Source organism: Lonchura striata, chromosome 7 (assembly GCF_050655825.1).
Source record: "Lonchura striata isolate lonStrDom1 chromosome 7, ASM5065582v1, whole genome shotgun sequence".
Classification (NCBI taxonomy): domain Eukaryota; kingdom Metazoa; phylum Chordata; class Aves; order Passeriformes; family Estrildidae; genus Lonchura; species Lonchura striata.
In genome coordinates, this window is record NC_140709.1 from 12,416,218 (window position 1) to 12,443,456 (window position 27,239).

Genomic DNA, 27,239 nt, shown 5'->3' on the forward strand with positions numbered 1-27,239 from the left:
ACAGCTATCTTGCCAGTTACAAAAGAAAACATACATTTCCTCATTGCTTTAATTAGCTTAATTTTTCTATGCTTCAGTGTTGACCTCTTTGAATTCCATTCATTAAATTTAAGAGTGAATAATGTTGGGTAACATTATTCCTTTCGGAAAAAACATTCTTTGCATGATAACATCCACTTTGGGCAATGATGGAAATTATGATTACCACTGATTTCCTAGGGGTTCAGCTCCTCTGGGACAGAAGTAATACCTTAAGTAACTGTGCTAACTCCTGCTTTCACACTGGGCTTCTATGTGGCCTCCTGCAGAAGAGAAAGGGAAAGAATTAATTACCTTCTAGCTCTATCCACTGATGGCTGGGTGAAATTGCATTTTCAATTTGGAGAGCATAAAAAAGGCCCGTCACTTGAAATAAATGCAAAAAAATTTTCATCCTTAAAAAAGTGATAGGTGTAACAAAAGCCTATTGCCAAAGCTAAATAACATGGAGGAGGAATTTGAAAGAGATCTACTAAAATCTGTAATTTCAAAGTTGGGGAAAAAATGCCAGGAATTTGAAAAAAGAAGTTGCAGAGGCAGAAAACAAAAATAGTTATGTGGCTCTGGGAAACAGCTGAGTACTTCAGGACTGCATAAAAAGGAAGTCTCTTCTGAATTTTTCCTCTTGTTAAGAAAACAATGTTTTCCATGTTGTTTGGTAGTAAAACAGGATTTACATCATTCTTACATCATCATCATTTCTCTTCCTAACTCAAACTGCAAACCACCAGATTTCAGTTAACTCCTTCTGAGGAAAAGTGAAATTATGGAATTAAAGTATTATGAAAGGTCCTGATTACAGCAATTCTTTCCCTCTGCTTTACAGAATGTATCAGAGGTGCACCAATATTCATCCTGCGCTAGAATCTGGCAGGCTGAGAGCTATTTGCTATTTGATACCATCCACGCAATGAAAGAATAAACAGAGGGGAAAAAACATTGCCAAAAGTGAAGAAATCCTGTTTTACAGCTAACACTTAAATTAGCCAATTTGTGCTATTTCTATGATTAAACAGGAATTGTTTTTAATATAGATTCTGTACATTTGTATGTGGTCCTAAAAACAAATGAACAAACCCAATAAGACCCAAGGAAAAAATAATTATGTTTACTATTTATCCTGTAACTGTGTCTCCATGGACATCTTTCATGCCACATGGGCATTGTGGTGGATTCATTGCTCTGATGAGACGATTCACAGAAGATAAACATTTTCAGCAAATTGTATCTATGATTAAAAACTGCCAAGAACCTGGGAAGCTGAGTCTTTTCAAACTGAATGCAATACAACACTCCTGCACATACCACAGTGCTGACACTTCCACTTTCCCCTTGCAAAAAAGAGGGTTAAGAAATTAACCACATCTACCCTGCTTCTGAAAATTTAGGGGAAACATACTTCTTTGTAGTAATCCACTCATGACAAAGAGCATTTGTCTGATGCCACATTTTGAATTATTATGCATGTTGCCTGGTATAATCTCCATGGTTACAGATGTATTTTTTGCTTCAGCACTTTAGGAAGAAAAATTCTATAGAACAATTTAGGGGAAAAAAATTCATTTTCATTGTCATTTATATTGCATTTATTTTATTCTATTTTCTTTCACTTTCTAAACAAGTAAAATTTCAGTAGAGATGGAAAAATTTGTCTCCAGCTGTTGCTTTATCCTGCCATAACATCTTTTAAACTGCAAATTCCTGGAGATGGGGACAGTATTTTTTATGCATATATTTAGTTTCTAATTCGCTAAGAATGTAAGAGGGCACAGTGTGTCACTGCCAGAGTCATAAACAACAGTGTGGTGGGATGACTGAACAGTAAATATTTTTTCTTTGCAAAGATTAGGACTCATGCTTCCCTTTTGAGCAATTCTAAATACAAATTAGCTGAAGTTAGTTCCAGAAACTGGTGATGGGAAAAATGTAAATCCCAGATATTTAGCTCTTTTCCTACACCATTTGCACACCTGGTAGTATTCATAGGGGAATCAGAGGAATGCTTGAGGATCAGAAACACCACCCCAAACTGTATTATCTAGAATGCTGTGATGTCCCATTTGTTCCCAAAATACACAGTTTTTTGTATGTGCAGAGTTGAGCTGCCAAAGTTAGTCTAGGCTCAGATAACTTGTAAGAAGACGTACATGCACATAGTGTGCCCTCAAAGAGAGTTTGTTCTATATTAAAAATAATGTAGTCAAAGATGATTCTCTATTTGTGCATGGATAGCCTAACAAGAAGTACATTTTACAGATTATTTATATACTTAAGAGAATGCAGCTGACCTCACCATGATTTATGAACTTAAGCATTCAAAAACCATAAAGCAATAAACTAAAAAATATCTGAAACCAGCAATAGTAAATGAAATATGACTCTGGTTTTGGTCTTTTGTGAGATTATGGTGTTTTGACTGTACCATTCACTTTATTTTTGTTACGAACAGCCGGAAGTCACCACACTAAAATAAAGTTCACTGTCAAATAACCTTTCCATTTCAGATACAGCTGGGATTTGTCAGGATCATATCACAAGGTCATTTTTAAGGAGATTCTCACTGACATTTTGTGAGGTAAGGGATTTCACATTCCAGTTTTACAAGTGTTACACTTCTCATCGTCATGATTATCAACACCATGACAGATTTAGGGCCTGATCTTAGAACTTTTACAGAAGGAGCTAAGTTTATTGTAAATAACTTGATAGCCAAGAATCAAAAGAAAATAAAGGGTCTACAAAGAGTTAGAAGAGGTCAGTCCATGGCCCAAAGCCAAGATCGATTACACATGTAGCATTTTTGGCATGCCATTTTTTAAAATGCAGCTAAGATTGTGGTATTATCATAGCAGTTCATTTAAAGTACTGGACTACTTTGTCATAAGGAAAAAACCCAACAAGATTTACCTTGCATTTCACTTTCTGCAGATTAAGAATATTAATTAATTCCATACTAGACATAGCCGTGAGATTATTTTTCCCCTTTTTTGCACCTGTATGATAAATGTTCAAAAATCATTATGATTTTCACTCTTTATATTTTTTTTCCTCTTTCAAATAACTCCTGATTTTGCAGTTGTTTTTTGTAGGTCATGTTTCCTAACTGGCAGTCACTCTTTTTCCCCTTTGGACTCCCTCCAGTGGGCCAAATGTTTCCTGAAGTGTACTGCTGAAGCAGATACATTAAGTGAAGTTATACCTGTCACACGTAGAGTAGAAAGTGTGCCTTAGTGTCTTACAGATCACACTGAAGCCAGTTTGGTAAAAGCATGAAGTATTACAAAAATGGATAAGGCAGGAGATTCTTTTTAGACTAATAAGCAGCTAGTTGAAGATTTACCTCCTTGAGTTGAACAGTGCTACCTTGTTGAACAAATGCTGTTGGAAAGTAGTATTACCATACTTTAAAAAAATTCATACTAACAGATCTTGTCCCTCTTATTTTTAAATCAAATTGCCCAGGTTAAAATATTGACAAATATATTGCATTAATAATGAAAATTACTGGCTTTTATAGCAGCCAGCATTCTAGCAGTGTGGGAGCAATACTTCAAAGAATTTTCAATTAAAATGATATTATTTTTAAGTACTTACTTCTGTATACAATCTCTAATTAAGTTGACATAACTTAGAATGAGGTTAAAATGTCCTTCTGAAAATTAAACCAGATAACATTTTAATATAAAAATATTCTGACCATGAAAGCTTTAATTTTTAGTCTACTATCTTCATTACTATAAGCGCAGTTTTCCCTATTCATGTTTAATCACAATATCTTTTGCAAATCTCTGGAAGCTTTGATGCCCCTTCGCCGTTTAAGTGGCAATAGAATTTTTTTTCTAAAAGCAACTCACAACTTAGCAGAGAGATCCTGGCAACTGAAATTTGTAACAGTTTTTTGCTATGACAGCGTTTTACCTATTCAAGAATGGCACTCCTTCTAGAATAAACTCTGACACAACTTGATTAAAAACTATCAGACTTTACTTGCACCTACAAAGTAACTTTGCACTATTGTCCTGGGAAATGTCTTATTAAAGAAGGTCTAAATGGGAACTTGAAGGGTAAATCTCTTCTAGAAGTTCAGTATGAAGTGGTTTGGATAGTGAAACAAGTGGCTACAAATTTTGTCTACAAAAATTCCTCTTCAACTGCACTTTGCTACTCCCTAAATTTACACCATATAACACTTCACTGTTTGTTAATTCCTATATTTAAATACAGAGGTGAAAGCCTAAAAAAAAGTAGGTAAACTGGGTAGTAAACCTGTAGGAACTTATTCCATTAGTGAAGTTTTTGAGGAAGTTTGTGTGCCCATGAATACATTAATGTAAGTATTGTATTGTTATAGCATTACCTTGTCCCAAACTAGAGAGCCTGTTAAGCACATTATACAGTCATATGATAATATTGCTGCATTTGAGAAATTTTCACTGCTGAGCTGAGTGTTCTTGTGTTACTTTATACAGCATTCTTTTTAGAAAATACACGTTACTTGTGGTTGATAAGTCTACTAATCTATTAATACAGTCTACAAAGAGCCCCTCCTTTTCTTCAATGTTAAATTGATAAGAGTACAATATGCTTTACATTAGAGGATTAAGGAAAACAATTTCAAAATAAGCATGCATTGTGTCCTGTAACATTTGGGCTTTTGAATTGTTTTTTATCTTTTCAGTGAACACCAACATACACTTAGGATCTGTCAGAAGAATCAGAGATTAACTTTTTAGAAAAGACTATTTGCTAGAAGCTAATTATGTCATTCATAACAAATTTTGATTCAATATATTAATAGGTTTAATTAATATTAAATCTGATAACTCATTAATAAATACATTGTCAATTAAAAAAAAAAACAAACATCATTACATTCTTTCTTCTGATGCAACTTACAGTAAATCTCCTGTTCCTTTGGAAAAGCCTGGGAGAAGATGTGCTGGTTTGTGGGGTCCTCAGTCTACAAAAATAATGTACCTTGGCCAAAAAAATAAGTACAGTACTCTCTCAGTTCACAACCACGGCATAAGCTTCTCTTCAATCCTCAAGTTTTGTTATTTCATTATGATTTATTTCTGGAATACTATTTAAAAAACAAAACAAAACAAAACAAAAAAAATCCCAAACCAGGAGCAATGCAGTAAAATGAAGGCTAAAAAAATTGCCAAGAGCTAGGAAGTTCTGAGTTGAGACTCCTGATACTGTGGATAATGTGAGCAAACAAAGGGGAAATACAAGGAGGAAGGAACCTGTGAGGGGAGAGAGAGATGCATATTTCTAATTTAAAAGTTGAAGCTGTTGTGATTTTGCACAACTGGAATAGTTTTTGAGGGTCAGAAATACGGTTTGTGCCCAAAATTCATTGAAGCTACACTGGGTTTGTAGCACAAGAGAACTGCATTATGTAGTCACAAGCAAATCCACCCACTCTTCTACCTAGGCTAATCTCCTCAAAATAAATAACTGAAAACCCAAATTCATCTCATATTTGCAGCCTAAAATGAGCCATTTATTGGGAAACAGTGCATATTTGCTTTAATTTAGTTTGGCTTTTCCCTTCCATTGCAGGACAGTGTTTTAAGACCTTGCAATTTGTGTTACAGATTTGCCTAGAGCAGAATGGCCAAAGAATGGCTTCTTCAAACATTTTTTAATAAACTACAGTTTTTTGAATAGTATCATATCTTGGCTTTCTCAAATATTGTTTTCTTGTTTTGACATTTTAATAGATGAGAGCAGAATCTGTGTATATGATTTACTGCAAATCTGCACCTGTACTACTGCTGAATCAGTGTGCCTGTAACGCAAATGCTGAAAAAATTAATGAAAAAAAGTTCCATCTATTCAGAATGGAAACCTAAAATTTACAGTAAAAAATAAACCTATATCTGCGTCTTTTAAAAGTCCTTGAGAGCTATGATTGCCTTTAATCATACAAAACACCTTTGTGTAACTTTGAGATCTTTAGTAAGAAGCTTTACACAACCTTTCAGAGAACAATAAATCAAACTCTGACTTTTCAAAATTGATTCACTGCACTCAGGCATGAATTTCATCTTAAAGCTGGATTTCTTGAAGGGCAAACACAGACCTTTAGTCTATTTCTCCTGATCAGATTTTCAGTAGTAGAAAATGAATTGGTTTGATCTAGCTCTCATAACTATAGTTATTCCCTTTATAACTCTTGCCATTTTTTAGGCTTTCCATTTTCTATGCAGTAGTTCACAAACATTTTGAATGGAATGATAACCAGGTCATAAAATGTACAAGGCCTGCTTTTCCCCTAATTCCTGTCTGTAAAAATACCTGCAAAATGCTAAATATCAGTTGATAGAGATTTAATCACTAGAGAAATGGTCACATAATGTGGAGATATGGCTGATAATCTTATTTTTCCATTCTCTGGAAGCAGTGCACAATGCATTAAAATTAATGTGGAACCTTCCTTCAGTTCTTTCCAAAAAAAAAAAAAAAAAAAAAAAAAAAAAAGCAGTCCTTCATGCTCTTTGGAAAGCAAAAATGCCCATTGTGGCTGCAGATATCCATCATGTCAGATGCAAAATGCAACAGTCATGTCACGTCCATGCTAGATTCAGCTTGATGTAGTTCTGCCTTTTCAGTTTCCTTTCACTGAGCCTAAGCAATGTTACCACCTGCTGAATCCCTCTCTTTAGCATGTAAAGAATCCTTTGTTTGGATCAGCTGGGCTTCTTTGACTTCTTAGCTCAGAAACAGTTTCCTTGTGGCTTTTCTTATACCTCTCCAAGGGTTTTCTAGGGATAACTTGGGAAACTTTAAATTCAGGAAAAGATGATAAAACTCAATTCCTTTTCCACTTAGCTGATTTACACTTTCTTGCTTTATTGTATATCAATGGAGATAGGTCTAAACTAGCATCTCTAAATACAGTCTGAATCACGGAAGAAAGAGCTGCAGCCCTATTCTGCTTGCAGTTAAAATTTCCTTAAACTTCAGGAGTCATCTTTAATACTTTATTAAATTGAGCTCATCTTTACAATTCTTAGAATTTCTTGCCCAGAGAGAGCTGTGATTTAGTTTTCAGTTTCACTAAGCCATAGCTAGCTTTTCTGCCATTAAGGTTCTACGTATCTTATGAAAGTTTCATTTCTTAGTTCTTGTAATGCAAACACAGCAATTAAAAAGTAGAAGCAGGTAAAGATTTCAGCATGGAAAAAAAAAAAATCAAAACTTCTGATGGAGAACTATTTTGCAAATAGAAGTCAAAGATTCATTTAGAACTTTTACCTGTGTTAGAAGAACTGATTGTCAGCATTAAAAGTTAGGAATCATTGTAATATGACTCCAGAGGTTCTTGGATCTCACATCCAGGAGTCTATTCCAGTTAAAAGCAAATGAGATTTATTCAACAGCTTGATGACAGTGTGGGAAACACTCTGTCTCATCCCCAGAATTTTCCAGCTTGGTTTAAAGCTATCCTCATGAGGTGACTCCACACACAATATCCTTATGACATGTAGTTTAACTGTTGGCTTTTGACATAGCTGTTGCGCTACACAGGTGAACTACCTGATAATTATCGTGTCTGCTTCTCAGAAATGGGTGTAAATCAAAAATAATTTTTCCTGTCAGTTCCCAAAAGCCATAAGTGTAAAAACAAGGCGTGATTGCTATGATTTGTCCTTGGTTGCTGCATTTACAGTATCAATTTCACCAGCAACTTTCATTTTCTCTCTTCTATAAAAAAAGCCCTTTTGATTAAAGGGCTGCTCTCTTACCATGTCAGTTGTTATAAAAGCAGCTGTCATAAAGGAGGATACTGCCTGATTTTACAGATCTCAAGGTCACAAGTCAACAATGAAATGTCTGTAAAATTTATTTCTCTAAAAATATTGTTTCCATCTCCCTCAAGACAAATATAAGTTTATTTTGGCTACAGAAGAAAAAATACTTTTTGTGCTTTTCCAGTCAGCTAATGGAGGACCATGCTCACCTATCTCTTTAGAGACTTCTTTCAGTATATAGCCATAATTAACAGGAAGACCAGCCTTTAAAGCTGACCAATAAAACATCTATCATCTTTTTAAGATGTACATTCCTTCTCCCTCTAGCAAATTTCAAAAATGTGTCACAGGTTTGGCTCATGGAGAGACTCTAAAGTTGCTGCTAGGAGAGGTGTGAAAACATCCTAGTCCAGATTAGAAAGTGCTGAGCAGCAGACAGAGCTATGATACATTAGAAGGCACCACACTTGTGGCTACTCCTGATCTTATTTTAGATCCACACCACAGAGCTATTTCCTATTTGTATTTTGGTCCATGTGCACTTTTAGTTCTCTGAGAAGCATACTTTTTGTTCCAGCAGGAGATTTTGAGTCTGTTTTTATTCTTATTGACTCATATTAATTCTAACTCCATTTTTGTTAATACCAAACTTTTGACTATTCATTTTTCAGGAGAATGTCAAAGGCTCGTTGCTCCAGGACATAACTCATTTGTATTCTCAAGTCACTAAATTAGACTTTTCCAGCCTGCCGGAGACACAGCTCCAGTTATTTGGGCAGCCAGAACTCTGATTCAAACCCTAAGTTTTGAGTGAACATTTTTCTCATATGCTCCTATGTTTTCCAAATTTACCAAGCCAGTCTGCTGGCAGCCTTCTTTTAGTTTTATAAAAAAAGTTTTTGTTTCAGCTTTTACTCTGTTCCATGTACAACCATTTCATTTTAATTCTGCCAAAAGTTTGCCACTCTTGTTCTAGTTCCTGTTAATAAAATGCAGTGTTTCCTGGTCTGCATCCTGTTAGTGCTGACACAGTCTCCCCATATCCAGTGTGGGCTCATCCCACCAAGGACAGGAAATGTTCTGCTTTGCTGATTCAAATTCGACCAGAAATAATGTGGACAAAAAAACTTTTAAGAGGGATAGTTTAGGTAGGAACACGATAGTTTAGAACGTAACAGTCAAACTCAAAGGGACAAAATATCAGAACTGTCTTGAAAGCCCTTGATAAATGGTAAGAGTAATAGTAATGAAACATAATCTGTGATTTTAGATATAGACATCTAATATCACCTTTCTTCTTTGTGTGTTTTTCCTAAGGTTTCTGGTTTTGGGTTTTTTTTGTGTTAGTTTTCTTTTTTAAATGTATTCTAGCCTGTATAACTTGTTATTTACAATGGTTGAGCATATTCCAATTTAAATTTATATTATTTAACAAATGTTTCACAAGTATTTTTGAAATTTAATGTTGCTAATAATAACATCATGTGGAATCACGTAATGAGGTTGACAGCTTTAAATCTGCTATTTAAGCTGCCATTTGTGACCAATTGTCTAAAAAGACAACCAAATCCACTTCTAAATAATTAAAACAATAAACTGTGTTATTGACTGTGGTGGGTTCTTGAAACATTAATATTACAAAAACTGCTGGGGAACTGGCAATTGCTAGACAAGAAGTGAAGGACTATTAAGGCACAAGAGGCTGAACTCTAAGGACTCATGTTAGGGGATATAGAAGTTCTGTGTATAAAGACAAACCATTGTTATTCAAACTTTATTACTTAGTTACACTAAATATACTTGAATTTCATAAATTATCAAATGGCCTGCAGTAGCTGTGCTGATGAAAGAATTAAAATTCTCTGCTGAGAATTTGAATGGGACATGGCATAAATAAACCAAGGCATAGCACAAAAAGGGGAAAACTGGCCAAGTGTGCTTGTTAAAGCTTGATAAAGGGAGACAAAACAAAGACAGGTAAGCCCTCAGGTTCTTAATTTCCTAGGTCCCTTAAGCAAATCAGAAAGTCTCAGTGACTTCGCACAGTCACATCCAAAATCATGGCTTCTTTTTCCTAACCAAATCTGAATATCCTTCTGCTTCAGCAAGGATAGGTAAAAGATTTCCTGTGTTTGTAGGGCCTCTTTAGCTGATTTAGCATGACTAGGCAGGATGCTGTCCTTCCTCTGAGATTGCTAACGAGCATCAGGAAGTATTGCCTTCCTTCCTGACTCCAAGCTTGCTACCTCTACAACATCCTATGCCTCTTCTGTCAGGGCTTCCTTGCCAGAATACAGAGCAGATATCCACATGCTGCTAGAAAATAGAGGATCCAGACATTTTTGGTGGATACAGTAATCTTATTTCTTTCTTCTCCTCTGTTGCATAAATAACCATTATGTCTTATCTAGTAATGAGTATTTTGGTTGTGAAGGACCAATCTTTCTTATTATAAACTTTATTGTGATAATTATTATAGCAATGTACAATTTTGGACATATTATATATAATTACAATTTTGGAAAGCAATAGGTTTGACCCCTTTGGGTTTGAAATATGCTGTATCAACAGATTTGTGTATGTTCAATATAACTACAAAAATTTGAGTATGTTCAAAATACCTACAGTTGTAGTTATTTTCTTTCAATGATAGCTGTCACAATTACATATTTTGCCTCTGTAATAATGGATTTTTCCCAGCGTGACTCAGAGGAAATAGTCTCTCCATGCAATTTTTCACAGAAGTTTCCCAAAGTTTTCACTGAAAAAAAAATGCTACTGTTCTGCTGGAGCAAAAATTTAATGCAACCCCAAATAAATACTAGCCTAAATATGTGACCAAATGTAATTTCATGAAGTTGTGACCTCACTAGAATAGTGTCTGGTTTGGGAACCTTTTTACACTGTTACATAGCAGATGTGCACTTCTGAGCTATATTAGCAGGCTATAACACATGGCTGCACAGACTCAACTTGTCCTGCTGACTAAGCCTTATTTAATGTCTACATAGTCTAAGATACTGGGAATTAATCTATTAGCTGCAGTATTACTGGCCTCCTCTCCCCTTCAGTCCTCTCTATTTCAAGAGCTATGACCATATTCCATTCCAGTGACTTTAGCACCAAATCTGGATATACACTGAGATGGCAGAGTAGAATTTGACAGCTATTCAGGTTGGAGCTAATTTGCGTTGTAAAATTACTTCTTGTTTCCTTCTTGATCTTCAGTATTAGCTCAGCTGGTTAGAGTATGGTGCTGATAACAGCAAGATCATGGATTTGATCTCCATATGGGCCATTCACTTAAAAGCTGGACTCAGTGATCATTATGGGTCCCTTCCAACTCAAAATATTCTGTGATTCTGAGATAACAGAAAGTTACAGACATAAATGATGCCTTACAAGGAATAAATGAGGCTTAAAACAAATGCCCCTTCCTTGTGGAGATTATAATCAACAATAAGTAATAAAACCACAATATAAAGAACAACTGCCAGGAGGCAATATATTCTTTCCAGAGACTATGCTTTCCTATGGGACATGCTTGCACTTAGTCATTCTTACTCTACAATCGGTCCAGATTAAGTACTGTGTTTCTTTTAAAGATGTAAATAGCAACGCCTAGTGGATTAGCATAGAAGCACTTTATGGAAGAAATGCATCTTAGGAAGGATTTGAATGGAGATAGCTTTGAATGCAAGTTCTTCCAGAAATCTTATCGGAAAAGATTGTACATTCAGAGAAGAATAGTTGCTGCCTTTTCATCACAGTTACTTTCTGAAAAACAAGCATTGAAGTGAGATAAGGAAACTTTCTTGCAGACTATTCCTATTATCAAATAGCAACTTTGCTCCACCCTTCCCTTGTATTTGGCTTCTTACAGAGTGCCTGGAGGTGCTGTTTTGTTCCAAGATTACCTTCAGAAAAATCCCCTGCTATTATCACACATGCTAACAAAAGAAAGTAGTGTATACCACTTCCAAAGAGGAAAGACATAATTAACTGCCATTGATCAAAATCTGGAGAGGTACCCTGTTAGCTTGACTGAGATGACAATCAATAGCAGTTCAGGACTGTGATTTCATACCTCCTACCATTCACACTGTCATACTTGGGCAGTGCATCAGGTTTGAGGGGAAGGCTGGGTGGAGCAACAGGCTGCAGGGGAAAATTACTGTCCCTTGCTCCTTACTCTGTGTCCCATCCCTCGTCCCCACCCCCCAACAAGTAGCAAATGAGAACAGCAGTGGTGTAGTTGCTGCTGTTCTTACCTGCTCAACAAAGAGATAAGGCATCGGGCTATCTAGGAGTGTTTCTTTTGCATGTCCAAGCACTCAGAATCATTCAGACAGAAGCATAGCAACAACTTCTCTATATTAGGGTGCTATCCTTGTCCACATTTCCTACTCTTTGGGATGAGGCAGCAGCTCATCCTGAGAATAATTCTCACTCCTTTCCTTCTGCTTGGGAGGAGGCAAGAGCTTGCTAGTTGGAGTTTCCATAGAAGAGGTGTTTCAGACAAGACAGAAGATCCTGCAGACCAAACTGGGCCAGAGGGCTGCATTTTGAACCATGCTGGTCAAGAATCTCCAAAATTCATCTGTGTCACCTGACTGTATCCACTGACTGTGCTCAGTGTTAAGAGCTATTTTGTTTATATTTGGACATAAAGACTCTTATTCCATCCTGAGTCTTTGCACAAACCTTCTCTTTGCAATAGGACACTGCTCACAGCAGGGCTACACAACCCTATCAGGATACTGTCAGACACTGGGCAATATTACAAAGGAAATGTTGTCACCCAAGAAATTCATGCACAGTTTGTGGTTTTTGGAGTCATCAGTCCTTACTAGAAACAAACAGAGAATAGTATGAACAGGCTGAAGCATTATATTGAACTCATAAATCCTGACAGTTGTAGCCAGTTTGATTTTTCCTTGGTTACCTCATTTGTTGTCACAACACTTCATTCTGGAACAGAAATCCAGTGGATAAAACATGGGATTACTAAATTAGTAATTTAACTGCACCCTTAGCACTAGTCCTTATGTAATGTGACAATGTGGAGATTTTTGCACAGTATTATGAAGGAAAAAGAGTTGTGCCACAGCGCTGAGATGGGAAAAGTACTGTTTATGATTGCAATTGATACTGTGTTGCTGCAGCACAGTTTTAGTAAGAATAATGCTGCAACATAAATGTTTGTTTCAGCTGGGAATATACCTTGTTTGTTAGACTACAGGAGTAGAAGGAATTTCCAACATTCAAGCTCATAAGATGCCTTTTAAGTGAAAACAGAGACTTGGCTGACTGAGACAAAGACGAAGGACAGAAGAAGTTTGGCATTTAGATCACAGTAGTAGCAAAACCAGATGACAAAGCAGAGGTTTAAAAAGCCTCTCAGATGGAAAGATTTAGGATGGAAAGGAAGTGAGAGGAATGGAGGGTGTTGCTTATTAAGGGGAGGAGACAGGAAACAATGATGCTATTGTGGCAGCAGAGCTGATGAAGATCAGAGACAATAAGCTCTGATTTGCATTCTTTCAAAACAGTCATATAAAGTTGGTGATTTTTTTAGTGTAAGATTAGGAATATTGTGGCCAGAGAGTTTGCTGTGTTTGTATGATTGTAATCTACAGTGCTTTAGTTTTTCAAGCAAAAAACAGTGCCTTCAGCAATTTCATGCAAAGGATATCTGCTTTGCATTAGATTTGCCATAAGCCTTCTGAAGAATTAGCTATAAACCTTAAGATCTGCACTTTACAGGAAGTTCTGGGAAGGGTCAGTCCAAGCTCTGGTATCTGGAAAAGTCACTGGAGGACATGAAGCAAGCAATGAGGCTGTCAGGTCTAACTTCATCCAAGAGATACTAAGCAGAATATTTTCACTTTAAATCCATGCTTTTGTGACCACCTATTGATGAACTGTGCCAGACACAAGAGACAAGCATCCCAAGGGCATGGGATCATAGCTGGATCTTGTGAAATTAATGAGGGGTAGTCCTACAGGGAGATCCATGTTAAATTTATTTTACAGAAATTGCTTATACATATCTATCTCCTAGGAAACAGTATTTATCTACATCAACATTCTTTATCTACTAGATATATAGAATATCCCTAGGTTCATTGCAGTTTAGATTTCCCTTCTTTAACATTCTTACAGCTTGCCAGAATGTCTGCTTCTGCAGAAACAAAGGTTAATTAAACACATCCTCCCATTAGATCAAGGAGTGAACATTATTACAATCCGGCCCTGAGCTACCTTCTTCAGTTGTCAGCACTGAAAGACACTTGGAACTACAAATTAATCCTCAAGCAAAACTAGTTTCAGCAGAAACCACCTGTTTTATTGAACAGAGAAGGTCTTCCCCATATTTACAGTTTTGGCTTGTACTTGTCTCTCTGTTCCTACTTCCAGCAAGAAACATTTCAGGGGTGTTTTGCAAGTTGTGTGATCCCAGATTCTTAGACCTTTATAGTGCCACGTTAACATATAATAAGGAATGTTAGAAAAAAATATACCTTGTCTGCATTGCTAAGGCCATATTTTATAATTAATAGAGTTTAAGGGAACTCATACCAGAATTTTTATTTAACTTGTATTGCTTAGCATTGCCCTTTTCACTGTGCTTTGGCCAGTGAAAGAACTTGGGAAATAAACTGGCCAGATCCCTCATTATGCATTTCTTTTCACTTTCTTTTCCCTTTCATTTTCTGGATCTTATGTATAAGTACCATATTACCACAAATGCTTTCTCAATTCTGTGAATCAAATCTAAAGAATAACATATGAATTACATGAACTCTTCAGAGTAGCACTGTGGCTGTACCTCAGTTTCCCTCTTGCTATCACAGGGAATGAAGTCTGGCAGCATATACCTTTCACAAACACGTTCTGTTACCATGCCTATAATCCCCACTACTTGAAGAACTGACATTCTTAAAATGTTTTCCTTTTGTGCTGAATCAACAGAACAAGACTGCAATAGACCTGCCAGAGAGCAGTGACCAATAGTCTGATTGCTTAAGGTGGGCAGGACACAGGAGGTCTTCTCTGAAAGTAGGATCTTAAATAATGTTAATTATGTAAAAAAGCACAGTATTTACTTAATCATAGAAGTTGGCTTGTATCTATCCTCTTCAATAATGAAGCAAGTATAACTCTCTGCATCCAAAATTCAAGGCCCCTATTTTGTCAGAACTCTCAAATGTGATAATGTATTATGCATCCCCCATTCTTATTCAGATTATCCACATGTAATTTCTGCTTTTCTCAAGCTGACTCATTCTTCATACTTATTAGCTGAATTGTTAATGAAAATTAATCTCTACCCATGAGCTGAATGTTCATGTATTTAATTTCTACTGGTTTGGCTAGTTTTGGTCAGACACATTATATTCCCTATTCCTAATCAGGAAGAGAACACCTGAGCATCTTATTTTGAACCCTGTTTTTTAAAAATATTGTCTAATGTTTGATTAAAATTTTCAACTTCTCAAACACTATTACCATTTCACTTAGCAGGTTAATAATAGGATCTACAGATAAAAGGAGACATAAATGAAGAGCTACAAAAAAAAAAAAAAAAAAAAAAATCAGTTATTTGCATTGCTTTCTTGGGTTTGGTTTCAAAGTCTGTAAAGGTCACAAAATTGTCTTCTTTGCCCCATTTGTACTAAACAACTCCTGCCTGCTATTCAAAAACCCTTTGAAAGGCAGTAATTCTGTCCCTGATAGTGGTACACAGACACAGCCCTGTCTTGCAAACTGCTCATCACTTGGTTTCAGGATATTTGCTGAAGTCTCTGAGAAAAACCTCTTACTCACTAGCAAAAACAGAAAGCAAAGTTAGAATGGTACTCTGATGGGTCTTGGACAGCTGATCACTGATTACACAGCCCAAGTGGCAAAGTGCAAAATATTCTCGCAGATAACATTTTAAGAAGATAAACCCCAAAGGAAAACTACATGGTAAACTAGAAGCACTGACCCCAAAGAAGAAGCAGAATGTCCTTCTTGGAACATCTCTCCTTGTCATCTTACCTGAAACATTCTGTCTAGCCTGTAATTCAGTAGGCAAGATGTGACAATCTTCTTTACAAGTACAACACATTAAATTACTTTAGAGTTGTTTCTAAAAATATAGCATGCCAATGCTTACTGACTGATTCTGCCACCTAGGAGCTTTATTTGCATTCAGCAATGAAGCAGTTGAATTTTTAAGGTATTTTGTTGTTAAATTTCAATTAAGTTGTAAGGCTGCCTACATCACAATGTAAAATGTAAATTCATTACGTGTGGCAAAAGTCTTTACAAAAATCTTGGAGCTGACCACAGCCTTTGCTGTTTGTCCCACCCACACTAAAAATATTGTATGATACAAAGTATTGTATAAGGCTGTGTAACAGACAGCTTTGTCTGTACTCAGGTTTAATAGGGAACAAGCCACAGTAATAGTATTCCCTCATTCCTCTTTCCTGAGCCTCTTTAAGTCTTAGGCCTATGTACATATTTGCTGCACCATTTATTCTTTCCTGTGCTGAAGAACACTATTAAGCAGGTAATATGGCAAGGACTGAAAAAATTTATGTAAGTTCTATCAGCATAAACAAATCTGTGGACTGTGCTCAAGAAAACTCTAAAGCTGCTGGAGCATTTCATTAGCCTGAACATGGGTACTGTTCACTTAAGTCTGTAGGGATGGCATCTTTCTCTACCAGTTTATTCAGAGATGACCCAGCTTGTAGTTCAGTACTGCACTTCTAAGCAAATATTTCTTAACATGTTGTTGCTCTTTTGTGCTTCAGGATACATTTTCATTTAGTCATGACAGCATAACCAGCAGTCTATCTTTTGTTTTCAGTAACTTCAGCATGCTCCATTAATTAAAGCTATAGGTATTATTAAGTGGAATGGCCCTATAATCACAAGGGTATGAAAAAAGTTATATTGACTGAAGGACATTGCTCTGAGTTTTAAGGGCATTTTTAAAGTGGGTTTGTTTTTGGTTTTGGGGTTTTTTTTTTGTTGGTTTGTTTTTTGTTTTGCTTTTTTTGTGGAGATATGCTAGATTATATTTTTGAAGTTCAGGATCACTGTAAACAAAACATATTGAGCTGATAACCTGAAGCAATATCTGAACAAGAAAGACAAAAAGGTTCTAAGCAAGGAAAACTTTAGTAAATATTTCGGTATTGCTTAGGTGATTAAAATATAATACTGCAACATGAAATTTAGAACAATTATTTCAATAGACTAAGGAGTTCATTCAACTTCAGCATTAAGTCTACTTTGATGATTAAAATACAGGGAAAAAAACAGAAGACAAAGTCTATTTTCAGCATTAGCACTGACTCACTATATGATATTAAGCAAGTCACTTAATTTACTGCCTCGCTCTCTGTCTCACCTGTAAAAGGAAGGAGCCCGCCTCACAAGTGCTGTGTGGGATTACTTAATTAAACATTTGCTATGCACCTAACATTTCTTGAATGCAATGTGCTGGAAAATTTATTTTTGAAGATGTATATAAACAGGATACAAGAGCAGAATGAGAGTGTTTCTGTAAATAAAAATACACATCTCTTTCATTTGATTCATTCTTTTCTTTGGATTTCTAAAGCATGACAACAAAATAATGAACTACTGGACCTGCTGGTCAGCAACACAAGTGAGCTAATTGGTGAGATCAATATTGGCAGCAGCCTGGGCTGCTGTGATCACACACTGGTGGAGTTTTCAGTCCTCAGGGATATGGGTTAGGCGAAAAGTAAAGTCAGGCCTCTGAACGCTAGTAAAGCAAAAAAAAAAATTAAATTCCAGCTCTTCAAGAAGTTAGCAAAAGGAGCCCCCAGTAAAGGACCTCAGAGAAAAAGGAGCCAAATAGAGCTGGCAGACCTAGACATTTTCCATAGAGCAAGAGCTCTCAATACCCAGGTATAAGAAATCAGGAAAGGGCATGTGGGACAGGGAGGAGATTTGAGATATTCAGCATGGCTTCATCTAGGGCAAGTAGCCAACCTAATGTCCTGACTACATCACTTATTCTACAATTCTAAAACTGTGAATGAAGCTTTTGAAATAAGTTTTTAGGTCGAAAAAAAAATTATTGTCACAAACTAGACAGACCAAACTATAAGTAGGGATAAAAATATATCATTATTCTTCAGTAGATCACACCATTGAAATACTAAGGTGAGTTTTTTCTATGATGTATAAGCAAGTTTACATCTCATGGAAGTGAATGGTAATGACTTAAATCCAGATAAAGGAAATAATGTTCTTCTAAAATAGAATTTTTACTGAACTCATGGCCACACAACTTTGTTGGAACGAACTTCTGAGTGAATTCAAGAAACAAACATTTCTATGGAAATGTGAACAGTCACTGTGATATTTTATTAAATAAAAGAGAACCCCCTCCCATTGCACAGTACAAGACAATTATTAACTGGTAGACATGTGAAAGTACTAATTGGTAGGCATGTAAAAACATCACCTATGAAGCCTGTATGACAGCAGAGCTCTCTGGACTGCTGGATCAGAAGCAGCTGGTACAGGTCACTGCAGGAGGCAGAACCCGGGAGGAAGTGTTCTAATGGTCATCTCTGGTACAGCGATCTCCATACTAATGAGGCTGAGCAGCACACAGCACATCTTTAGCCTCCAGCTACTCTTATCATAGCCATGTTATAGAAAATGTCAGGTTTGCTCTATCATAAAATTAACTACATCAGCAATTTTTTAACCAAAGAGGAGTTTTTACTTCACAGTGCAGTTTAGCAGACAACAAAAAGCAATGCTTTTTACTAACACTGTGCTGTGATCCTGTGAAGGAGCTCATCAAAACCACAGTGAGCAAAGTAAAAACACAATGTTTTTTGTGTGATGTCTCAATGACATATGCAGAGGTTATGTGTTTCCTGTATAGTTGCTCACATCACCAAGGACTTTTTTTGGAGACAGTTATTGAGTTATTGTTATCTTAAGCAGAAACATCACTGCTGCTTTTTGTTGGTTTCACCTAATCCTAGATTGAGGCCTTTATGTAAAGCATGCTTGTAAGTCCTTTGCAACCTTGGAATGAAGTTAGTGCTTGGTATTCTACAAGGACAACAGACACAGGAAAATTCAGGTGCTCTATCCTTTTAAAAGCAGATTTCCAGGTTAATAAAGGAGTTCTACAAGTTCATTTGGTAGATATAAATGCATGTAATTTATTTACTTTCATTATAACATTTTTTACACTGTGAAACATGGATTATACGACTTGCTCATATATCTATTAAAGATAATAAATCACGATCATAAATTTATTATTTATATATTTACCTAGTTTCTACTAAATTATCACATCAGAGACATCTAGACAAAGCCTTAGGCTCTCCACCAGTAATAGCAGAGCCTTTAGCTCTGCATTTCAGAGCTACAGACCAAGTTGGAAAAATGCAGCAGTAACACCACCACAGGTTATAGTTATACTAAAAAAGAGTCAATGACTCACTGTGAATGTTTACTTGGCCTGCATGCTTTAGGGATGAGTGAAGATTACTGAAGACAACTATTTCTTTTATTCTCCTGTTATTTTGCTTATTACTAGCTAGTACTACTACATTCCTTATATGAAACCAGATTAAGAATAAATAAGAGGTGCTTGTCATCCAGCATTAATATAGTACCATGTGCTTGGGCACAGCTACTTGTACATACATTTTAGCAGCTGTTTTTTTTCTGCCTGTCCATCCACAGCAAATAGGTATGCTGCCTGGCACAATACATGTAGCTTTTCTACACCTAGTCCACACCTTTAATCCAGTCTCTGCACCCTGAGAGCCTCCCACATTGCTGCTGTTCCTTTTCTCACCCCAGCTGGGCCAGGGAACTCCCGTCTCTGCTTCAGTGTCAAATACTGACAGCAAGTTTTCCTTTTACTTATGTCCCAAAATACACAGAGCAGTGATTGCTCTCTGATGCAACTTTACAAGCTGGACAAATTGGTTGTTTTCTCAGCTGATACTCACTGTGCTTAAAAGATCGTTCGTCCTAGAGCAGCAGTTTCTTAAGGAGTATGAATTAGGGAGGCAGGAGGTGGCAGAAGGAGCTCCACTACAGTTTTACAGACCAATCCACACGATGACTGTAGCTGCACTCCTCCTAGTGCCTCAGAAACTTAGAAGAAAAGGGAAGGGCTCAGGATATGATATCATGCACTCATTCTAAAAACAAGGAAACTGTTGTAGATAATTTTAAAACTTACAGCTTAAAAATCCTGAATGGCCAATAGGAGAAAATTATTTTTCTAATTCATCTGTCCTACCTTTTCCAGTGAAAAGTTCCAATAAATAAAAATTATAAACTTAGAAAACTATGCTTGCATCATTAGTAGGAGTAGCCTAAGGGACCTATTACAACTGAGCCACCTCAGAGCAATGCTTGCTGCTGCCTCTGTCAGAGCTCAAGCTTTGAGCTTGTTGCCAGCTTTGTTGAGACAAATTTACCCAGGCCCAACACAGCTGGGTCTGCAGCCACAGCTGGGTCTGTGTAAGCAACAGGGACCCACGTGTATCCACTCCTTAGCAGTATCCTGACTTGTTGATTGCCTTTCTCAGCAAAAGTAAAATCTTCTAAAGCATCTAAGTGATTCAGGAATCCAATTACTATTTTGTAAAGCAATGTAAGCAATCAGGTTTTTAAATTTTATGAAAAGTCAATGTGATTTTGTGCAGATTTGCAGGGTTAAGTTTTACTCCTTAGATCCTTTCCTAATTGCAAGTCTGCTTCAGAAAGAATCCATTTCCAGGGATATATTACTATAAATGTATTTACCAGGCCATTGTCTACAGCTTTTATAAAAGAAATTAATATACATTTGAAGCAAAGCATGTGTCCTAACTCAGCACAATTGTTCTTTACCTGGATTTAGCTTTGAAATTTTCTGGTTTTATTTCAGATCCAAAGCAGCATTTGCATGCCTGGAAGCTTCTGTGTCCTTTCCAGCTTTATCAATTAGTCTACTAAGCCACTCATTTTTCTTTCAAGTTGTCAGGATAATTTTGTTTCTGTTATAATCCCATAAAACACACTCATAGGAAAATTTAGCCCAGATTTCAAGCAAGCAACATTTTAATGCTGTGTTAGGAATTGCTACATTCTCTGTTATGGTGGTCATTGTGCTTGCCTTACAAGTTTCTTCTTTTTGTATTAAAAATTTCCAGTGATTTTTGTTCATGCAACTCATCCCAGACTCAACATTATATATATGAGCGATATATTGTAGTTTATAATAAATTTCAAGCTCCTTTATTGTCTTTTAGTTTAATGGCTGGGGTTTGAAGGATCCTTATCATATTAAATCAGTTTAGGGATCAGTCATTTTATGTTTCAGTATTTGTTAGTACTCTTCTGAGCTGCACAAAAGGGTGTTGCTCTTGCAGCTCTATTGTTAAAGAAGAAATATTTTGTTTGTTCTATTTGTGCCTTTTGTTAGTGGACTTTCAATTTCAGGAACTTGTTCTATTTAAGAGGATAGGGGAAGAACAATACTTTATAATATTTATTAAACAGATGCTGGTATTATCAATGCTTGTTTATCCGGTGGTGATGCATCTCTCAAATAAACCAGCAGCAGTAGTAAAATAAACCAGAGCACAGAATAATTTTCTTCATAAAGATTCTGGGGACTTTTTAACTATCTGTACTCTGGAATTAAGCATCTGAGAGAAATGACTTTTCAAATTGTTTATGAGTTGGAGGAGTGTGATTTAAGATTGCTAATACATTAATTTTTGTAGAATTTGCGAAGTCCTAAAAAAACTGTGATAGAGTTTACATGTATGTTTTTGTTTCTCTGCTCTCACCTTGATTTTCAGTAGTACTATGAAACCTATGGAGGTGATCACCTGGATTTGAGATTTCCTAAAATAGCAAACAGCTCTGGATTTGATTTGGCCATTTAATGTATTCACACACTGGACTGCAAACCTTTGAAGTGTTCATAAGACAAGGGAGCTGGAACTGCTGCTTGCAATGAAGGGGGCAGGGACACCTCTGGTGTGCTCCTACTCCTCTGCAGCACCAGGGGGGTTAATCTCCAGTGAATATCTGGCTGCAGCACCTGGGTCACTGCTCAGCCCAAGCTCTGAGGAGGTGGGTACTGCCTGCATCATGCTCCTACTCTGAATCTGCAGCAAATAAAACAGATGGTGCCTTGGAATATTTCAGAGGAGAATATTCTGAAGACAACACACAGATTTCTAACCAGGCTTTGAGGTCAAACAGATGAAGTAAGCCTTGGTTAACCACAGATATGTCACTGTTCATTCTCTTTTTGGTTATCTGCAGATTTTAACCTCTCTCTGATTGCATCCTGAGTTACTTCAGTGTCAGCACGAAAAGCAGGATAACTGTACAAAACTCTGGTTTTTTGGTTGTATTCCTTTTGCCTCTTGCCAGAAATTTGTATTTTTCTTAGATTCTTGTGTATTCTCTCTCTTCCTCTTTTTCTTCAAGATTTAATTAGAATTATGAAATAATTTTGATTTAAAAAAAAAATGGAGATAACTTAATCCTTTACCTACTAAAAACAGAGCTTCAAAGTTAGGTCAGGTTGCTTAGCATTTTGCCTGGTCTAGGTGTGAATATCTCCAAAGGTGGAAATTCCAGTCTCTCTGGGCATCCTGTTTAAGGGTTTGACCACCCTCACTGTGAAGTCCATAGGAAATGTAACTCATGTTCCTCTCTCATGTACATATATAAGGCTGGGAGGTTTCCTTATGCTAACATCTGGAAGAAACCTGGATAGGGAAGTAGTTTCAAGCTTGGGGAAGAGGTGGAAGGGATTTATAGCATGGGGAAATGAGGAAAAGCCAAGATTTTACATTTATAGTAGGAGAGACACTGATAAGAAGGAGTACAAGGAAACATGGCAGTGAGGGAGAAAAGCAAGGACTGCTTCACAGATCAGGCAAGGTCATGTGTGGGAGGAGAATTTGGATGATGACAAGGCAGGACGATAAATGAAGTGGTCACCACCCCCAGATTTGGGTACCTCTTACAACCCTAAATAAATCTTCAAGAATGTGTCATAGCTAAAAATATCTTGCCAGTTCTGGCATGAAGTTGACTGCAGGAGCTTCCAGAGCATTTTTCTCTCTTGGCTCCCTGTGAAATTCCAGTTGGATAGTACACTTCACATTTAAAACAGTGCTGATCTTTTGGTCTGCTGCTGTTCTGTTCCAGAGAAAGTTGCCTCTTTGAAGAAACAGCTACAGGCCCTGCAGCATGCAAACATAGGCAACAATATTTATACAGGGCACTATTTATAGACAACTCCAGTTTCAATCACAGTTAATTATTTTAAAGATTGCTGGACTAAAAAATGCTTTATAAATATATGCAGATATTCTTCTTCATAACAATACCAAGAAGTTGGAGCAGTAATGATAAATTTTAGTAGTCAGCAATATGAAGGAGAAAGCATTTTCCAATACTGATAAAAATGAGAACAAAAATTGAAGAAGATTTTTTTTGTGATTATTTATTGTTTAGGGAAATACATTGCGATTGGTAAAATTGATCTCAGGTGTATAAAAGCAATGCTAGCAGCAAATGCACTATGCAATAGCAGAATGCAAAGAAGAATACAGATGTCTGAAAAGAGAGAGAAGATCTTTAAGAAGGGTGAGACAAGTTTGTGTTCATAAGAACCAAAGCCTAGGTGATTTATTATAGGAAATTACTTTTAGTGATTTAAACATGTTAACTGATGATTCCTCCCAAGACTGTTGTGAAGCAGGGAAAGATTATGCCTTGTTTTGACAGATGGAGAAAAGGCTAAGTTCTTACCAGGAACTTTGCCAGCTCCTTTCAAAGTAGTTTCCAAGGAAGATCTTTCCCTTCAGAAATCTTGAAGCTACAAACATCTCTTGAAGCTTCCCTCCATTACTGTGGGTGAACAGAGATGGTCATAGGTGCTTAAGGTACTGGCCTGGCCTTTTTAGAACTCTGACTGTATTCAATCCAAACAAAGAACAAGTAGAAACTATCTTTCCTATATGATGACTCACCCTGCTAGAGGAAGATTAGTCAATGGAAATTTGTGTGTGCCTGTATTAGTCAGTAAATATGTACCCATGCCTGCACAGGGCCAGGGGAAAGAACCAGGGCAGTGGGAGTGGAAGGCGGATTGGAGCAGTCACAGCCTTTTTGCTGTTGGCACTCCAGCAAAAAAGACAGAAGTAAGAACAGAGGAATGCTAGGCTGATTTCCAGCACTGTAACAGACCCAATGTGTGAAGGATATCAGGTGCTGAGTCTCAGCTCTCCCATTTACCCTTTCTGCTCAAAATTTGTCCAAGGTATACCCCAACCTTTCCCCAAAACATGCTCTTTTCACTCATCTGGGGTCAGTACAAGTCTGTTAATTTTTCCTAGATCTTTTCATAAGGAAAATTATTCACTCTAAAAGTCACGTAAGTCTAGGTTTGTTTTGGACTGCCCTATTAATCAGTAGAGTTGTAATGTGGTAACCAGAGTCTCACAGTGGTAAAGATAAGTAGATATTTAAGAAGTTCACATTTAATAAATATTCATTAAAAAGCCAGCCTGCTTATTTTTCCTCATTCTGGTCATTGACCGTACTTGCATCATTATAGTTCATATATATTATCAGGTGTACCTTGGCTTTGCCATTCTTTCCCAGAAGTTTCTGAAACAGAAATAATTATTTGCCAGCTAAACCAACTCCAGCTCACATGTTCCTAATACTAGTTTGAATGTTGCCAGCAACATGGTATATCCATGTTCACATCCTAAACGTAGCCTTCACTAGACATCCAAACAGAAACCTTTCAAAGCTCTCTTCATGGAAACTTCTCTCTGCAATGAACTATTGTTGAAACAAATCTGGAAATAAATGGGACCTCAACAACATAACTTAGTGCCTCTTGGTTCACCTAAAACTGCAGATTCAAAAAGGCTGCTAATACCCTACTGTAAAGAAGTACTTTCATTAATCTTAATGATTATAAGATTAATCTGCTGTCATATTCTCTCCACTACTCATTAACTGTAGGACATTAATAAAGTTCCTGCTTCCAGTGTATCTTGAATAACCAATAACAACCCCCAGCAACACCAGCTCGAATTGCTGGACCCATTTTCTGTGTTCCAAGCTCCTATTGTGAGCTGAGCAACTTTAAAATAATTGTTCCTTCATTGTTTTTAATGGCACACACATAGACTGAGAATCCCTCCCTGCCTCCTAGCAGAGGGTCTTCAGAGGGGGTCCACATGGAACTGACCTGGGAGAGCCATTTGTTTACTTATTCACTCCTTCCTTAGCTTAACTACCAATGCCTACAAGCTTCTAGTTTAGTCTGTTCAGAGGGGAAAGGGAAGACAAAATCCTCTTGGTTAGCAAAGGATTTTCTTTATCATCACTTCTTACACTTTTAAAAAAGTTCTCAAGTTACGCATCTTTGCAAAATAACAAGTCATTCGTCTTTTCTCAGTCTACTCTCACTCCCATGGCTTCCAGGTTTTATCAGCATTTCAGGTGAGACAGAATGCCTCCTGTTGCTCTCTGAAGATGATCTGTCTTAGTATTTGGCAATGATTTGCTCTCATTTGCAGAGAAGCCTCCCTCTTTATATGTAGGCTGCCTTCTTTAGTCACATGCCCCAGCCAAAATACTCCAGCTCTGTCTGCATCAATCAAATTTGGTTTTTCTGTGGGGTTAGGATGGGAACAAGACACATTCAGAGATTACACCCTTGACTACCTGACATTGGTCTCTCAGTTTTATTTATTGCAGGCAGAGAGGTCAAACACTGCCCTGGTCTGAGCATCATAATAGACTTCATCCAGATTTTTAGTACAGACTAGAAAAAGACAGAATGGCAAACATAGCGCAAATGGGCTCGCAATACAAAACTAGTATATAATTCAATGCAGATATTTTTGTTCTCTTAAGTGCACCTCATCTCTCATAATAAAAACTATTGGGATGACAAGCAGTTACTGGTTAGGATAAGAACAAAAGGGAAAGAGGAAAACATTACTCAGAGTGGGTTACTTGTTAAAGAAACTCATTATTTAAATATTAAAATAGGAAACACACTGCAGAGAAAAAAGATCCATTTAACTGCTCTTCACATTCATTTCTTGTCATTGAAAGCTGTCAGGTATCACCAAGCCTAATTAATCACATCCTGAATTCCCATCCATAAAATAAATTTGTTCATTTAGGGGATCAAAAAGAATATATAAGATTGTATTGTATGATTTGCTTCTGTTTCTTATCCACATATGCTGTATGTCAGCTTCTCCTAGTGCAAGAGGATGTTCTGTCCTCCTGAAAGTAGGTACCAAACACATTTAACCTAAGTTTCGAAGCCAGCCTACCTTTTCAAAGAAGATAGAAACACAAAAATAAAATTCATCACCAATTATTTGACTCTTAACTAAAGGAATTACATATATTGAAACTACATTTCAACTACTGAGACAGTCTTTAGCTTAATTTTCACTAAACCGTCTTCTTTGCACAACAATGTACCTTTTGGGGCAGATCTTCCTTTGCTATGTTCTAATGAGCCACTAGATGTCCCTCGTTCCTACCTTAAGCTCCAGGTGGGAGACAATCCAGGAGGAAAAGCGGGACTAAGGTGGAACTCAAGCAGTGCAGAAGCACGTCTGTGCTCACATCATGCAGGAGTTTTCTTTAACACGTGCTGGTCGTTTGAATCACACCGCTGAGTGTGATTCTCTAAGTCACAGCAGTTCCAGATATTGGTGGTCCAAACAGACAACAACAGTAACCATGTAGAGACAAATTACAAAACCAAGTTTCATCAAGGAAAAGGCCTCCAAGATCATCAAATGCAGCCTTCAAACAAATATGGCCATGCCCACTAAGCCACCATCAAAAAGTGCCATGCCTACCTGTTTTTTGAACACTTCCAGGGATGGTGACTCCAACATTTCCCTGGACAAACTGCTCCAACTTAACAATTCATTCAGTGAAGAAATCCCTAATATTCAATCTGAGCCTCCCATTTTGCACAAAAAAGTGCATATATAGCAAATACAAAAATCAGATGAGACTGAAGAAAGCAGATGAAGATAGCATTGAGGAAAATGGACTAGAAATCCAGGCATCACAGAAACCTGCATAATTCCATTCCAAACTATACATTGGCAACAACATTTTTCATATACACATGCTATTATCTTTTTGCCATTCATGAAGTAAAATGGCATAGTCTCTCATGGCAGTCAGACTAAATCTTATTTAATGAAACCATACATTTGTCTGTAGTTTAGTTGGCATTTGGAAGTACCATATCACCATATAGACTTAGATAACTCCAGTCTAGCTAGGGAATGCTCACATCAGTATCAGACTGTGCATGTTGGGCAATGTAAGCCCAGCACA

The 27,239-nt window shown here is 36.9% G+C and overlaps 1 protein-coding gene across 4 annotated transcripts in view; it reads right to left on the bottom strand.

Moving 5' to 3' along the window:
• Positions 1-19,983, bottom strand: part of RALB (RAS like proto-oncogene B) — a 47,559-nt gene extending 27,576 nt beyond the window's left edge. Inside the window, exons 1-3 of one of the 4 annotated variants that reach the window (XM_085584959.1) lie at positions 19,826-19,965; positions 4,936-5,016; positions 251-302 (exon numbers count right to left, since the gene is read on the bottom strand). The gene's annotated coding sequence lies outside the window, so the exon portion shown is untranslated. Of the gene's footprint in view, positions 1-205; positions 303-4,935; positions 5,017-19,825 lie in introns of all 4 variants that reach the window. The other 3 variants (XM_085584956.1, XM_085584955.1, XM_021526133.4) reach the window with 3 other exon arrangements.
• Between the last annotated feature and the right edge of the window lie 7,256 nt (positions 19,984-27,239).